Raw genomic sequence first — 15926 nt, 5'->3', positions numbered from 1 at the left:
AGCCAGCCACCAGTTAGGGCCACGAGAGGCCAGGGCTGTGGTAGAGGCCGGGGCTGAGGTCGAGGTATAGCTCGTGCAGCAGTTGGAGCAGCACCTGTAGTACCACCAATTATTCCAGCTCGGGAGCAGATTCTGGATATAGTTAAGCCGGCGGGACCTGCTCAGGCACCAACTACACCAATTGTGATTCCAGGCCTTCAGGAGGCTCTAGCCCATATATTGACAGTTTGTATTAGTCTTGCTTAGGTGGTTTCGACTAAGGCTGCACCTGCCACTTCTCAGGCCAGGGAAGGTACTCATACCCCTGTCGCCCGTACTCCAGACCAGGTAGTATTGGACTTCAGATACCGGGGTCACTACCAGCCCAGCCGACCGCAGCTGCTCAGGCCCCTGTAGTTCCTGTTATGGAAGGTGATGAGCAGAGGAGACTTGAGAGATTTGAGAGGCTTCGACCTCCACCATTCAGCGGTATTGAGTCAGAGGATGCTTGGGGTTTTCTAGATAAGTGTCAATGGATGCTTCAGACATTGGGTATATTGGAGAACAGTGGGGTCTCGTTCGCTACTTTTCAGTTTTCTAGGGCTGCCTTCAGATGGTGAGAGGCTTACGAGAGGCGTAGGTCGGTCAGTGCAGCACCCCTTACCTAGTAAGAATTCTTCGGTCTATTCCTTGAGAAGTTCATGCCTCAGTCCCGCGGAGAGGAGATGCGCAGGCAGTTCGAGCAGCTTCGTCAGGGTGATATGTCCGTGACGCAGTATGAGATGAGATTTTTAGAGTTTGCCCGTCATGCTATCTAGTTGATTCCCACAGACAGATAAAGGATCAGGAGGTTCATAGATGGCCTCACTTTTTATCTACGATTACTCATGACTATAGAGAGAGTGTCTGGTGCTACTTTCGACGAGGTGGTCGACATTGCTCGTCAGATGAGATGGTTCGCAGTCAGAAACGGGTTGAGAGGGAGGCTAAGAGGCCTCGTGGTTCAGGTGATTTCAGTGGTGTTCCTTCATGGGGTCAAGTTTACCGCGGAAGGGGTCGTTCTTTCAGACACGCTCAGGCGACTCGTCCAGCTCATCGTGGTGCATCAGCTAGCCACGGTTCTTACAGTTCTCACTCATGCTAGACTTCATTCAGTGCACTACCATTGTAGAGTTCTCATCATACCTCGTCCGCTCAGGCTTCTACAGGTAATTCTTTGGGTTATCAGGAGTAGTAGTTTTGTTAGAGGAGGGGTTGTTTCGAGTGTAGAGAATTGGGTCATTTCAAGAGAGATTGTCCTAGGTTGTTGAGTGGGGATCTACAATAGAGTTCTCGACCAACAATACCAGCACCACCAATTACACCACCCTCCCAACCAGCTCGGGGTGGGGGTCAGACAGCTAGGGGTCGCTCAAGAAGGGGAGGCGGTCAGGTTACAATCAAGAATAAATATCCCTTGCCGCGTATTGATGACTTATTTGGCCAACTTTAGGGAGCGGGAGTGTTCTCCAAAATTGATTTGAGTTCTTGATATCACCAGTTGAAAATTCGGGATTCGGATATTCTAAAGACGGTATTCAGAACTCGTTATGGCCACTATGAATTTCTTGTGATGTCTTTTGGGCTAACCAATTCCCCAGTAGCATTTATGCACTTTATGAATAGTGTATTCCATCTATATCGTGATTCATTTGTCGTAGTATTCATTGATAATATCCTATATCTTGATTCATTTATCATAGTATTCATTGATGATATCCTGGTGTACTCACGTAGCCAGGAAGAGCATGCACAACACTTGGGTATTGTATTACAAAGATTGAGAGAGGAGAAACTTTATGCCAAATTCTCTAAGTGTGAGTTCTGGATTAGTTCGGTGGCATTCTTGGGACACATAGTGTCCGGTGAAGGGATTAAGGTGGATCCGATAAAAATATAGGCAGTTCAGAGTTGGCCCAAGCCGTCTTCAGTTACTGAGATTCAGAGTTTTCTCGGCTTGGCCGGTTAATATCGTCGCTTCGTGGAGGGTTTCTCGTTTATTGCATCGCCTATGACTAAATTGACCCAGAAATGTGCTCCGTTCAGGTGGTCGGATGAATGTGATGAGAGCTTTCAGAAGCTCAAAACAGCTTTGACTACAACTCCAGAATTGGATTTGCCTACATGTTCAGAGTCTTATACTGTGTATTGTGACGCGTCGCGTATTGGTCTCAGCACAGTACTGATGCAGGACGGTAGGGTGATTGCCTATGCGTCCAGATAGTTAAAGGTACATGAGAAGAATTATCAAGTCTACGACCTTGAGTTAGCAGTTATTGTTCGTGCCTTGAAGATTTGGCGGCACTATTTGTAAGATGTCCATTGTGAGGTTTATACCGATCACCGAAGTCTACAACATCTGTTCAAACAGAAAGATCTTAACTTGCGGCAGCGAATGTGGTTAGAGTTGATTAAGGACTATGATATCCCCATTCTCTATCATCTCGGAAAGGCCAATATAGTGGCTGATGTCTTGAGTCGTAAGGCGAAGAATTTGGGTAGCTTAACATACTTACCGGTAACAGAGAGACATTTAGCCTTGGATGTTCAGGCCTTGGCCAACTAGTTTGTTAGATTGGATGTTTTCGAGCCTAATCGAGTTTTGGCTTGTGTGGTTTCTCGGTCATCTTTATATGATCGCATCAGAGAGCACCAGTATAATGATCCACATCTGCTTGTCCTTAAGGACACAGTTCAACACGGTGATGCCAAGGAAGTCATTATTGGAGATGATGGTGTATTATGGATGCAGGGCAGGCTATGTGTGCCTAATGTAGATGGTTTGCCTGAGTTGATTATCCAGGAAGCTCACAGTTCGCGGTATTCCATTCATCCAGGAGCCGCAAAAATGTATCAGGATTTGAGGCAACACTATTGGTGGAGGCGAATGAAGAAATATATAGTTGGATTTGTAGCTCAGTGTTTAAATTGTCAACAGGTAAAGTACGAGCATCAGAGACCAAGAGGATTACTTTAGAGGCTTGAAATTTCGGAGTGGAAATGGGAGCGTATTACCATGGACTTCGTAGTTGGGCTTCCACAGATTTTGAGGAAGTTTGAAGCGGTTTGGGTGATTATAGATCGGTTGACTAAGTCCGCGCATTTTATTCCAATTGGTGCCAATTATTCTTCGGAGCGATTGGCTGAGATTTATATCCGTGAGATTTTTTGCCTACACGGTGTGCCAGTGTCCATCATTGCAGATCGGGGCACGCGGTTTACATCACAATTTTGGAGAGTAGTGCAAAGAGAATTGGGCACACAGGTTCAGTTGAGTACAACATTTCATCCTTAGATGGACGGGCAGTCCGTGCACACTATTCAGATATTAAAGGATATGCTACGCGCTTGTGTCATTGATTTTGGGGGTTCTTGGGATCAATTTCTGCCACTCGCGAAGTTTGCTTATAATAATAGCTACCAGTCAAGCATTCAGATATGAGGCTTTGTATGGGAGATAGTGTCGGTCCCCGGTGGGCTGGTTTGAGTCGGGTGAGGCTAGGCTATTGGGTAGTGACTTGGTTCAGGATGCTTTAGAGAAGGTCAAAGTGATTCAGGAACGGCTTCGCACGGCACAGTCTAGACAGAAGAGTTATGCCTACAGGAAGGTTCGTGGTGTTGTTTAAATTATTGGGGAGAAGGTTCTGCTTAAGATTTCACCCATTAAGGGTGTGTTGAGGTTCGGGAAGAAGGGAAAGTTGAGCCCTCAGTATATTGGGCCTTTTGAGATACTTAAGAAAATTGGGGAGGTGGCTTATGAACCTGCTTTGACACCTAGTCTATCAGGTGTTCATCCAGTATTCCATGTATCCATGCTCCGAAAGTATGTCGGGGATCCGTCTCATATTTTGGATGTCAGTACAGTACAACTGGACGGTAATTTGACTTATGAAGTGGAGCCGGTGGCTATTTTAGACCTGCAGGTTCGAAAACTGAGATCAAAGAACATAGCATAAGTGAAGGTACAATGGTGAGGCCAGCCAGTCTGAGAAGCTACTTGGGAGATTGAGCGAGAGATTCGTAGCAGATATCCACACCTATTTGAGACTCCGGATATGATTCTAAACCCGTTCGAGGACGAACGTTTGTTTAAGAGGGAGAGAATGTAACGACCCGGCATGTTGTTTTGAGTATTATACCCCCCTAATTTACTACTCAATTTATGCTTTATAATTGTTTTATGACTTACCGGGTTAGTTGGTTCGGGTCCGGAAGGAATTCGGAGTGAAATGAGATACTTAGTCTCATAATTGAAAATTTTAAGTTAGAAAAGTTGACCGGATGTGGACTTATGTGTAAACAACCTCGAATTTAAATTTTGATGATTCCAATAGCTCCGTATGGTGATTTTGGACTTAGTAGCATGTGCAGAAAATTAATTGGAGGCCCGTAGTGGAATTAGGCTTGAAATGGCGAAAGTTGAATTTTTGGGAAGTTTGATTGGGAGGTTGACTTTTTGGTATCGGGGTCGGAATCCAGTTCTAAAAGTTTTCATAGCTCTGTTATGTAATTTATGACTTGTGTGCAAAATTTGAGGTCAATCGGACTTGATTTGATAGGTTCCGATGTTGTTTGTAGAAATTGGAAGTTTCAAAGTTCATTAGGCTTGAATCTATGTATGATTTATGGTTTTAGCGTCGTTTTATGTGATTTTAGGTTTCAAATAAGTTCGTATGATGTTTTAGGACTTTTTTGTGTATTTGGTTGAGGTCCCGAGGGCCTCGGGTGAGTTTCGGATGGTTAACATATCAAAAGTTGGACTAAAATAGCTGGTACAATTTCCGATATTAAGAAATCGATGGCTGGTATGTGTGTCACAAACATAGTAATAATGGGGAATTAATATTTTCTATGAAGAGTGTATATTAGCTATGATGATTAACAAGTTGGGGATTGAAGAAATTCTGGCTGTGATTGTCGTAAGGGCAAGGAAATAAACTATACGTTATTGGCAAACAAGGTAAGACAATGTCGTGCTTGATTTTTGAAGGGATAAAGTAATGTTCTAAATGGATGCAGATGAACTTAAGTCTCAAGAGTTTCGAATGGATGAATGACATCATGAATAATATCTTAATAAAGGAGTTACATGATTTTGAAATCTTTTCTGCAAGAAAGTTGATAAATGGGATCCTAACCCATAAAGAAAAACTCCTAAGTGTGAATTTAGTCAAAAAGTTTGAAAATGGAGGACGAATTATGTAAGGTTAATTTAAGCCTTATGATGAAACTTTGGTTCTAAGAGAACTATAAAATATGTAGGGATGGAAATAAATACATGGCGTCTCAAGTGTAAAGCTATTATTCGGACGGACTTCATCAAGAACCTGGTTTAAGAAATATGATGTAATATTCATAAAATGGAATTGTTAATGAAAAGTGTTGCAAGCCCCAGATGGAAGCGCCTGCTTTTTCGAGGTTGCGTATGGTTTCTAAAAAGAGAGAAGGTGTTCATGTGAATTTACTTTGCTACCAGAACTACCTTTAGTGGATTTGATATTATAATTGCCTAACTATGAGAGTATATGTACGATGAGTCACGCGTGATTCATATGGTGAATGAGATAACCTTAAAGGTAATGTTATTCTCTATTCTTGGTAGCATGCTTGGATATTAATAGTTATGGTTCGATTTACGAGGAAGGATCAATTTAGATTCTTGTTATGTGAGTCCGTGGTTGGGAATTAAAATTATTGCTTCAGCTAAAGTATATTAGTCGAGGGCTGCCTGGACAGAATTATAAAGCAGGGGACTTCATCCCATTCGCCATTTTTGACAAATTGGTTCTTGAGGAGAGGTGATGTTTGATAGATTTTCAAGGAAAAATATTGGGGTAAGTGATTCTAACTCACATTTTGTCAATATACACGAATATATCATTATTTTTACCATTTAATTAGTGTTTTGAGATTGATATTTCGAAAAAATTTAGAAATCTCATAGAAACGAATTTTTGAGATTTCGGTGTCGATTTGGAGTCGGATTTGAGTGAAACTATTATGGTTGGACTCGTAATTGAATGGGTTGTCGGATTTTATAACTTTTGTCGGGTTCCGAGATGTGGGCCCCACATGCGATTTTTGAGCTAAATTTTGGATTTTTATGGAAAATTAGCATTTTCTTATGGAATTAATTAAAATAAATTTTATTGACTGGATTGAATTATTTGTGGCTAGATTCGAGGTATTTGGAGGCCAATTCACGAGGCAAAGCCTTAGCGGAATAAGAATTTCACGGTTTGAGGTAAGTAACAGTTTTAAATCTGGTACTGAGGGTATGAAACCCCGGATTTTGTGCCATGTGATTATTTTGGAGGTGACGCACATGCTAGGTAACGGCCGTGCGGGTGTGCACCGATGGGATTGTGACTTCGTCCGTCCCATGAAACTGTAAAGTTGAATAACTTGTTATTAGCTATATGCTCTCTATGTGTTAAAGAAATTTGACTGTAAATCATGCTTAGGCTATGTGATAGTACTGTTGGGACCCGCAGAGGTAGCGTACTTGTTGAATTATTTGCTAATTGATGTTTTGTACTCAGTCATGATTTTACTTGCGTATCATATCTCAGTCTTTCTTGATTTTGTTGATAATCCATGTTATCTTTGTTTGGGCTGATCTTTGTGATTTCTGAGAGCCCAAGAGACTAGAGAGGTTGATGACTGAGTAAGGCGGAGGGCTTGTCGGTGAGGTATGGATATTATAGCACGTGAGTTGTCTGTGCAACACGTGAGTTGTCTGTGCGGGATATTATAGCACGTGAGTTGTCCGTTCAACACATGAGTTATCCGTGCGGATTATAACACTTGGGCTGTAAGAGCCCATCCAGAGTCTGTACACACCTAGTGAGCACGTGTACCCATTGATTGTGAGTGTTGAGGGCTGAGAGCCGAGTGGTTAAGCCGCTGTGACGAGTTGAGTGATTATTGCCCTGGGAGGTTGTACTTGCTTTTTATTTCTTGTTGCACTTAGTTGCTATCTGTCATTGTTATGAAATCTCTGAAAGATTTTATATCTGGATTACATGAACTTGAACTGTATAAAATTGATTTGACTTAAACTTCCGGATTTGAAAGCATGTTTATACTTTGCTGGAATTACTGGAAATGAACTATAATTGTGTAGCTCATCACTATCTTCAGTTCCTTATATATTGTTGTTACATACTGAGTTGGTTGTACTCATACTACACACTGCACTTCGTGTGCAGATCCAGGTGTTCCCTCACATAGCGAGTGTTGATTCTTTCGCACGATTGACTTTGCGTAGATTCAGTGGTAGCTGCCGTGTTTCGCAGACCTTTCCGCTCCTTCCATATCTCCTTGTTTTACTGAATTTGGTCTCAGACTATTATAGACCGTATTTTCCAGACTTGTATTAATATTAGATGCTCATGTACCTAGTGACACTGGGTTTTTGGAGTGTTTATATACGTATTTGTGAATTATATTCCACTGAATTTAATAATTATGTTTTTAAACTTTAAAGATATGGGAGTTTATTGAGATTGTCGGCTTGCCTAGTATTGAGATATGCGCCATCACGACATGTGAGATTTTGGGTCGTGACAGGTGTCACGTGGCACCGCTTCTCTAAGCGTGCATCCGCCCCTGATATAATGGCGTTTGGACATAAGAATTGTAAAATTTCGGGAAAACCAGAGTTTTTTTCAAGTGAAATTGGTATTTGAAAATTAGAATTGTGTTTGGACATGAACATAATTTTGAGTTGTTTTTGAATTTTTGTGAATGATCTGAAGTGAAGTTTTTTCTGAAAAATAGCTTTTGGAGTATTGGGTTGGTTGGGCTGATTTTGAGCTAGTCAAAATGAACTGAGTCAATAAATAAGCGAGGTTAATGACCCGCTCAGAAAAGAACTTGAGCTGATAATGGCCGCGTCAAGATGGACTAAAATTTTGGGTCATTGCAAAACTCGCTCAACTCTAACCAAGCTTTAAATTCTTGTGCATTATTTTCTTATGAACATTGATCCAGTCAAAAGAAAATTGAGCTAATATTGGCTAGGTCAAGATGGACTAAAAATTTGGGTCATTGCTCAACCTGCTCAACTCTTACCAAGCTTTAAATTAATGTGAATTATTTTCTTACGAATTATTTAATTATCAAATAATTATTTTTTCTTTTGTTATGGTCATATATAACTGTAACGACCCGACTGGTCGTTTTAAAAGTTGTAGCCCCATTCCCTTATTTACTGCTCACACTTTGCTTTATAACTGTTATGTGACTTTCCGGGGTAGTCGGTTCGGGTCCGGAGATATTTTAGAATGAATTGGAACACTTAGTTCCAAAGTTTAAATCTTAAGTTGAAAAGGTTCGCTGGATGTCGACCTATGTGTAAACAACCCCGGTACCTCGGGAGTGCCCTTGTTAATATTGATTTATGGCCGCAGTTGCCTTTGATTATTGTTGTGATTTTTCTTAAAGTTAAAAAGAATTTTGTTTTGTTTCCGGGAGGTATTAATTTGCCATTATTTGGTGTAATTAAATGGTGACATACTACTTGACTCATTTCCATTGTCATTTTATCTTATTATATTGTTAAACATTTTACCATGTCATTATTTATTTTTTTAGTATGGCCTGACCCGACCTCGTCACTACTCTACCGAGGTTGGGCTTGGCACTTACTGGGTACCGTTGTGGTGTACTCATACTACGCTTCTGCACATCATTTTGTGCAGATCCAGGTACATCTTACTAGCCCAGACATGAGTGAGTTACCGGTGTATGGAGACTTCGAGGTATATCTGCCAGCGTCCGCAGACTCCGGAGTCCCCTTCTATCATTATGATGTTGCTTCTTTATTTTCTTTAGACCTTGATATATATAGATAGAGACATTGATGATAAATTCTTAGAAGCTTGTGACTTATTTCCATCGGGTTTGGGGAGTCGTAATTATTTGATTTGTAGTTTATTTATTTAAGATATCTATTATTATTCCGCATTGATAGGTTTACCTAGTCTTAGAGACTAGGTGCCATCACGACCTCCTATAGAGGGAATTTGGGGTCGTGACAAGTTAGTATCAGATCTCTAGGTTCATAGGTGTTATGAGTCACAAGCAGGTTTAGTAGAGTCTTGCGGATCGGTACGGAGGCATCTGTACTTATCTTCAGGAGGCTATGGAACTCTTAGGAAAAATATTCACTTCTTTAATTCATTATCGTGCACAATTGTTGACTTCAAAGTTCTAAACCATTATCTTTCTATTCTCTCACAGATTGTGAGGAAACGCACAATTGGATCCGATGATCAGACACCCGCGCCCCCTGTTGGAGCCGCAAGAGGTCGGGGTCGGGGCAGAGACCGAGCCATAGGTTGAGGAAGACCACGCGATGCAGCCAGTGCACCTGCACGAGCTGCTGTACCAGAGCCACCAGTAGCTCCAGTTGGAGAGCAGGCACCTGAGATGCATGTTACTACTCCTACACTTCAGGAGACTCTTGCCCAATGTTTAAGCATGTTTGTCACTCTAGCTCAGGCAGGGTTAATTCCACTTGCTCCTGCTATATCTGAGGTCGGGGGAAGAGCACAGACTCCCGCCGCCCATACTCTAGAGCCACGGGCCCATGTTAACCATGCCCCAGAGGTTATACATGTGCAACCAGTTGTCCCAGTTCATCCTGAGATTAGGACAGCAGTTTCAGAAGGAGAGCAGCTCAGGCTCGAGAGGTACAAGAAGTACCACCCTCTCACTTTCAGCGGTTTAGCTTCAGAGGATGCTCAAGGTTTTCTGGAGGAATGTCACCGTATTTTTTGTACTATGGGTATTGTGGATTCCAAAGGTGTTTCTTTCACGGCATTCTAGTTTAGAGGAGCAACCTACCAATGGTGGCGGGCATATGAGTTGGATAGTCCCGCTGAGGCATCTTCACTCACTTGGACTCAATTTTTAGATATGTTCTTAAGGGAGTATGTTCCTCAGAGTCTTAGAGATGCATGGAACACAGAGTTTGAGAAGCTACGCCAGGGTTCTATGACCATGTCAGCGTATGCGGTCCAATTTAGTGAGTTGGCTAGGCATGCACCAACCTTAGTTGCTACTGTTCGAGAGTGGGTTCATAGATTTATTAAGGGTCTCCACCCTAGTATCAACTTTAGTATGGCCCGAGAGCTAGATATGGACATCACATACCAACATGTGGTGTCAATTGCTAGGATATTGGAAGGTATGCGGACTCGGGAGAGGGAAGAAAGGGAAGCTAAGAGACCCCGAGATTCTGTCACATATAAAAATTCTCTTGCCCCAGTTGCAGCCCGTTATGGTAGAGGTTATGTGAGCCGTCCTATTCATTCAACACTTCCAGCTTCCAGTGGTATTCCGGCTACTCTTAGACCTCAAGTTCCATATTATGCACCATCAGTGTCTACTGTACCTCCTATACGGGGTGCTTTCAGCGAGCAGTCTAGTCGATTAGGCCCGAGCCAGTCCCAGTAGCCACATCCTCCGAGGGCTTATTTTGAGTGTGGTGACACTCGTCATATTATGAAGAGATTGCCCCAGATTTAGGAGGGGTGCACCTCCACAGATTTTTCAGGCCCCACTTATTGCACAGGGCCCTCAGGCTTCTCAGGCCATGATTACTGCACCAGTTGCCACTCCACCTGCACAGCTATCTAGAGGTGAAGGTCGGACAGGTAGAAGTCGCCCTAGAGGGGGAGGCCAGGCCAGATATTATGCCATTCCTTCTAGGACAGAGACCGTTGCATCTTATTATATTATCACATGTATTATTCCGGTATGTCATAGAGATGCATCAGTCTTATTTGATCTAGGCTCTACTTATTCTTATGTGTCATCTTATTTTTCCCCGTATTTGGGTGTATCACATGATTCCTTATGTTCTTCTGTTTATGTATCTACACCTGTGGGTGAATCTATTATTGTGGACCGTGTGTATCGGCCTTGTTTAATTGTCATCAGTGGTTTTGAGACCAGAGGTGATTTATTATTGCTCAGTATGGTGGATTTTGATATTATTTTGGGCATGGACTGATTGTCGCCCTATCATGCTATTCTTGATTGGTATGCCAAGACGGTGACGTTGGCTATGCCAGGTCTATTGCGGCTAGAGTGGAGAGGTACCTCGGATCATGTTCCTAGCAGGGTTGTTTGATTTCTTAAAGCTCAACAAATGGTTGATAAGGGGTGTGATGAGTATTTGGCCTATGTGGGAGATGTTAGTATTGATACTCCAACCATGGAGTCAGTTCCTGTAGTAAGAGATTTTCCTGATATTTTTCTAGCGGATCTTCCGGGTATGCCACCCGATAGGGATATTGACTTTGGCATTGATTTGTTATCGGGCACTCAGCCCATTTCTATTCCACCATATCGTATGGCCCCATCAGAGTTGAAAGAATTAAAAGAACAGTTACAGGAATTGCTTGATAAGGGATTCATTCGGCCTAGTGTATTGCCTTGGGGTGCTCCTGTCTTATTTGTAAAGAAGAAGGATGGTTCTATGCGGATGTGTATTGATTACCGCCAACTGAACAAGGTTATAGTGAAGAATATGTATCCATTGCCACGTATTGATGACCTATTTGATCAGCTTTAGGGTGCCAGGGTATTCTCTAAAATTGACTTGCATTCAAGCTATTATCAGTTGAAGATTCGGGAGCTAGATATCCTGAAGACTGCCTTTAGGACTCGGTATGGTCATTATGAGTTCCTTGTAATGTCATTCAGGCTAACCAATGCCTCAGTATCATTTATGCACTTAATGAATAGTGTATTTCATCCCTATCTTGATTCTTTCGTCAATGTGTTTATTGTGAGGAGAGCTTCCAAAAGCTCAAGACAACTTTGACTACATCCCTAGTATTGGTATTTCCTACAGGTTCAAGGTCTTATACTGTGTATTGTGATACGTCGCGTATTGGTCTCGGCGCAGTATTCATGCAAGACGGTGGGGGGATTGCCTATGCGTCCATACAGTTAAAGTACTTGAGAAAAATTATCCTATCCGCGACCTTGAGTTAGCAGCTATTGTGCATGCCCTGAATATTTGGTGGCACTATTTGTACGGTGTTCCTTGTGAGATTTACACCGATCACTGGAGTCTACAATATCTGTTTAAACAGACATATCTTAATTTGCTGTAGCGGAGATGGTTGGAGTTGCTTAAGGAAAATGATATCACCATTCTTTATAATCCCGGAAAGGCCAATGTAGTGGCCGATGCCTTAAGTCGTAAGTCGGAGAGTTTGGGCAGCTTAGCATATCTACCAGTAGCAGAGAGGCATTTAGCCTTGGATGTTCAGGCCTTGGCCAACCAGTTTGTTAGATTGGATGTTTTCGAGCTGAGCCGAGTTTTGGCTTGTGTGGTTTCCCAGTATTCTATGTATGATCGCATCAGGGAGTGTCAGTATGATAACCCCCATCTACTTGTCCTTAAGGACATAGTTCAGCACGGTGATGTCAAAGAAGTCACTATTGGAGATGATAGTGTATTACGGATGCAGGACAGGCTATGTGTGCCTAATGTAAATGGTTTGCGTGAGTTGATTCTCCAATAGGCTCACAGTTCACGGTACTCCATTCATCTAGGTTCTACAAAGATGTATCAGGACCTGAGACAGCACTATTGGTGGAGGCGGATGAAGAAAGACATAGTGGAGTATGCAGCTCAGTGTCTCAATTGTCAGCAGGTAAAATATGAGCATCAGCGGCCAGGTGGATTGCTTCAGAAGTTAGAGCTTCCGGAGTGTAAATGGGAGCGAATCACTATGGATTTTGTTGTTGGACTTCCACGGACTGAGCGGAAGTTTGATGCAGTTTGGGTGATTGTGGATAGGCTGACCAAGTCAGCTGATTTCATTCCTATGATGACTACCTATTCTTCAGAGCAGTTGGCTCAAGTCTATATCTGCGAGATTGTCAAACTTCATGGTGTACCGGTATCTATCATCTCTGACCAGGGTACATAGTTTACATCACAGTTTTGGAGGGCTGTACAGTGAGAGTTGGGTACTCGTATGGTGTTCAGTACAACATTTCACCCTTAGACAGACGGGCAGTCATAACACAATATTCAGATATTGGAGGATATGCTTCGTGCGTGTGTGATATATTTTGGGGGTGCTTGGGATCAGTTCTTACCACTTGTGAAGTTTTCTTACAACAACAGCTACCAGTCGAGTATTCAGATGGCTCCGTATGAGGCCTTGTATGGTAGGCGGTGCCGGTCTCTAGTGGGTTGGTTCGAGCCAGGCGAAGCTAGACTATTGGGTATAGACTTGGTTTAGGATGCCTTGGAAAAGGTTAAATTGATTCAAGATCGACTTTGTACAGCCCAATCTAGACAGAAAAGTTATGCGGATTGGAAGATTCGTGATGTTGCATTCATGGTTGGTGAGCGGGTCTTACTCCGAGTTTCGCCTATGAAGGGTGTGATGAGGTTCGGGAAGAAGGGAAAGTTTAGCCCTAGGTATATTGGGCCTTTTGAGATTCTTGAGAGAGTTGGAGATGTGGCTTACAGACTTGCACTACCACCTAGTCTCTCTGCAGTTCATCTGGTATTCCATATTTCTATGCTTCGAAAATATCACGGAGATCCGTCTCATATGTTAGACTTCAGTTCGGTTTAGTTGGACAAGGATCTATCTTATGTTGAGGAACCAATTACTATTTTAGATAGGCAGGTTTGAAAGCTGATGTCAAAGAACATTGCTTCTGTGAAGGTTCAGTGGAGGGGTCATCCGGTCGAGGAAGCGACTTGGGAAACCGAGCATGATATGCGCAGCTGTTATCCTCATCTTTTCACCACTCCAGGTATAATTCAAAACTCGTTCGAGCACGAATGATTGTTATAAGAGGGGGGGATGTAACGACCCGGCCAATCGTTTTAAAAGTTGTAGACGCATTCCCCTATTTACTGCTCATATTGTGCTTTATAACTGTTATGTGACTTGCCGGGGTAGTCAGTTCGGGTCCGGAGAGATTTAAGAATGAATTGGAACACGTAGTTCCAAAGTTTAAAACTTAAGTTGAAAAGGTTAGCTAGATGTTGACCTATATGTAAACGACCCCAGAATAGAATTTTGATGATTCCAACAGCTCTGTATGGTGAGTTTGGACTTATGAGCGTGATCGGAATTTTATTTTGAAGTCCGTAGTTAAATTAGGTTTGAAATGACTAAAATAGGAATTTAAGTTTGAAAGTTTGACCGAGGAGTTGACTTTTTGATATCGGGGTCAGAATCCAGTTCCGAAAATTTTCATAGCTCCGTTTTATGCATAATTTGAGGTCAATCGGACTTGATTTGATAGGTTTCGGCATCAAATGTAGAAGTTAGAAATTCTTAAGTTTCATTAAGCTTAAATTGGAGTGTGATTTGTGATTTTAGCGATATTTGATGTGATTTGAGGTTTCGACTAAGTCCGTATGATGTTTTAGGACGTGTTGGTATAGTTGATTGACGTCCCGAGGGGTTCGGGCGTGTTTCGGATGGTATTCGGATTATTTTCCTTCATTTTTGCATTGCTGGTAGCTATTGATTTCTGGTATTTTAAACCTTTTTCGCGATCACGAAGATTAAGACGCGATCGCGTAGGCTTAGTTGAGGCAGTGTTGATGTTGTTCTTCGCGATCGCGTGAGGTCAACCGCGATCACGTAGGTTGGGCCAGTCTGTGCATCGTGATCGCGTGGCATTGTTTGCGATCGCATAAGGTTAATTGAGGGCTGCTGAGTTTTGTGCTTCGCGATTGCGTGAAGCGAGATGCGATCGCGTAGCTTTGATATTTTGTAACTCGCGAACGCATGAAGAAGGTCGTGTTCGCGTAGAGTAACGGAGCAGAAGTGGAGGTCACGCGTTTGCTCTAATTTGATCGCGTAGAGCTGGGAACTCTATGCTTTGTGATCGCGTAGGGATATCCGCGATCGCGTAGAGTTAATTTGGGCAGTGGAAATTTGTGCTTCGCGATCGCGTGTGAATGTTCGCAATCGCGTGTGGATGTTCGCGATCGCGAAGAGTAAAAGCCTGGGCAGAGAGTTTAAGTTCTGAAAATGGGACTTCGTCCAATTTTCTATTTTTAACGATTTGGAGCTCGGATTGAGGCAATATTTGGGAGATTTTCAGAGAAAACATCGGGCTAAATGTTCTTAACTCAATCTTAGTTAGATTACCCGAATCCATCACTGTTTTTAATAATTAATTGGTGATTTAAGTTAAAAAAATTTGAAAACCCTCTTGGATAGATTTGAGGATTTGAGGGTTGAATTGCTATCGGAATTTAGTCATTTTGGTATGGTTAGACTCGTGGTTGAATGGGCGTTCATATTTCGTAACTTTCACCAGATTCCGAGACGTGGGCCCCATGGGCAATTTTTGAGTTAATTTCGGATTTTTATTGAAAAATGTAGTATTTTCTTATGGAATTGATTCTATAATTTTTGTTGACTGTATCGAATTAATTATGACTAGATTCGAGTCGATCGGAGTCAGAAAATTGAGAAAAAGTCATACTACTTGGTTATATTGGAGCAAGTCGAGGTAAGTGACTTGTCGAACCTTGTGGGAAAAACTTTCCCTAGGATTGGTATTGAAGTGATAAAGTGAAATGTATTGAAAGTCGTGTACACGAGGTGATGAGTGTGTACACGTGCTAAATGTGAAAGATTATGTCTTTAAATTGTGTAGATCGTTGTTGCATATTAATTAAAAAAAATTACCTAGTTATATTTTTCATCATTGATTTAAATGTTTATACTTTAAATTTGCTTGACCTTTTCTTGCTAATTGTTTTACCTGTTTAGTTGAAACTTGGTTTCTTTTATTCTGTGCATTATTTGAAGAGTGATTTTCTTTAAATTAAATATTATTAATATGAATTATTTGACATTTTAAATTTTGTATTGAAGCAACGTATTAAAATT

Source organism: Nicotiana tabacum, chromosome 13 (genome assembly GCF_000715075.1).
Source record: "Nicotiana tabacum cultivar K326 chromosome 13, ASM71507v2, whole genome shotgun sequence".
Lineage (NCBI taxonomy): Eukaryota > Viridiplantae > Streptophyta > Magnoliopsida > Solanales > Solanaceae > Nicotiana > Nicotiana tabacum.
This window is presented reverse-complemented; position numbering follows the sequence as displayed.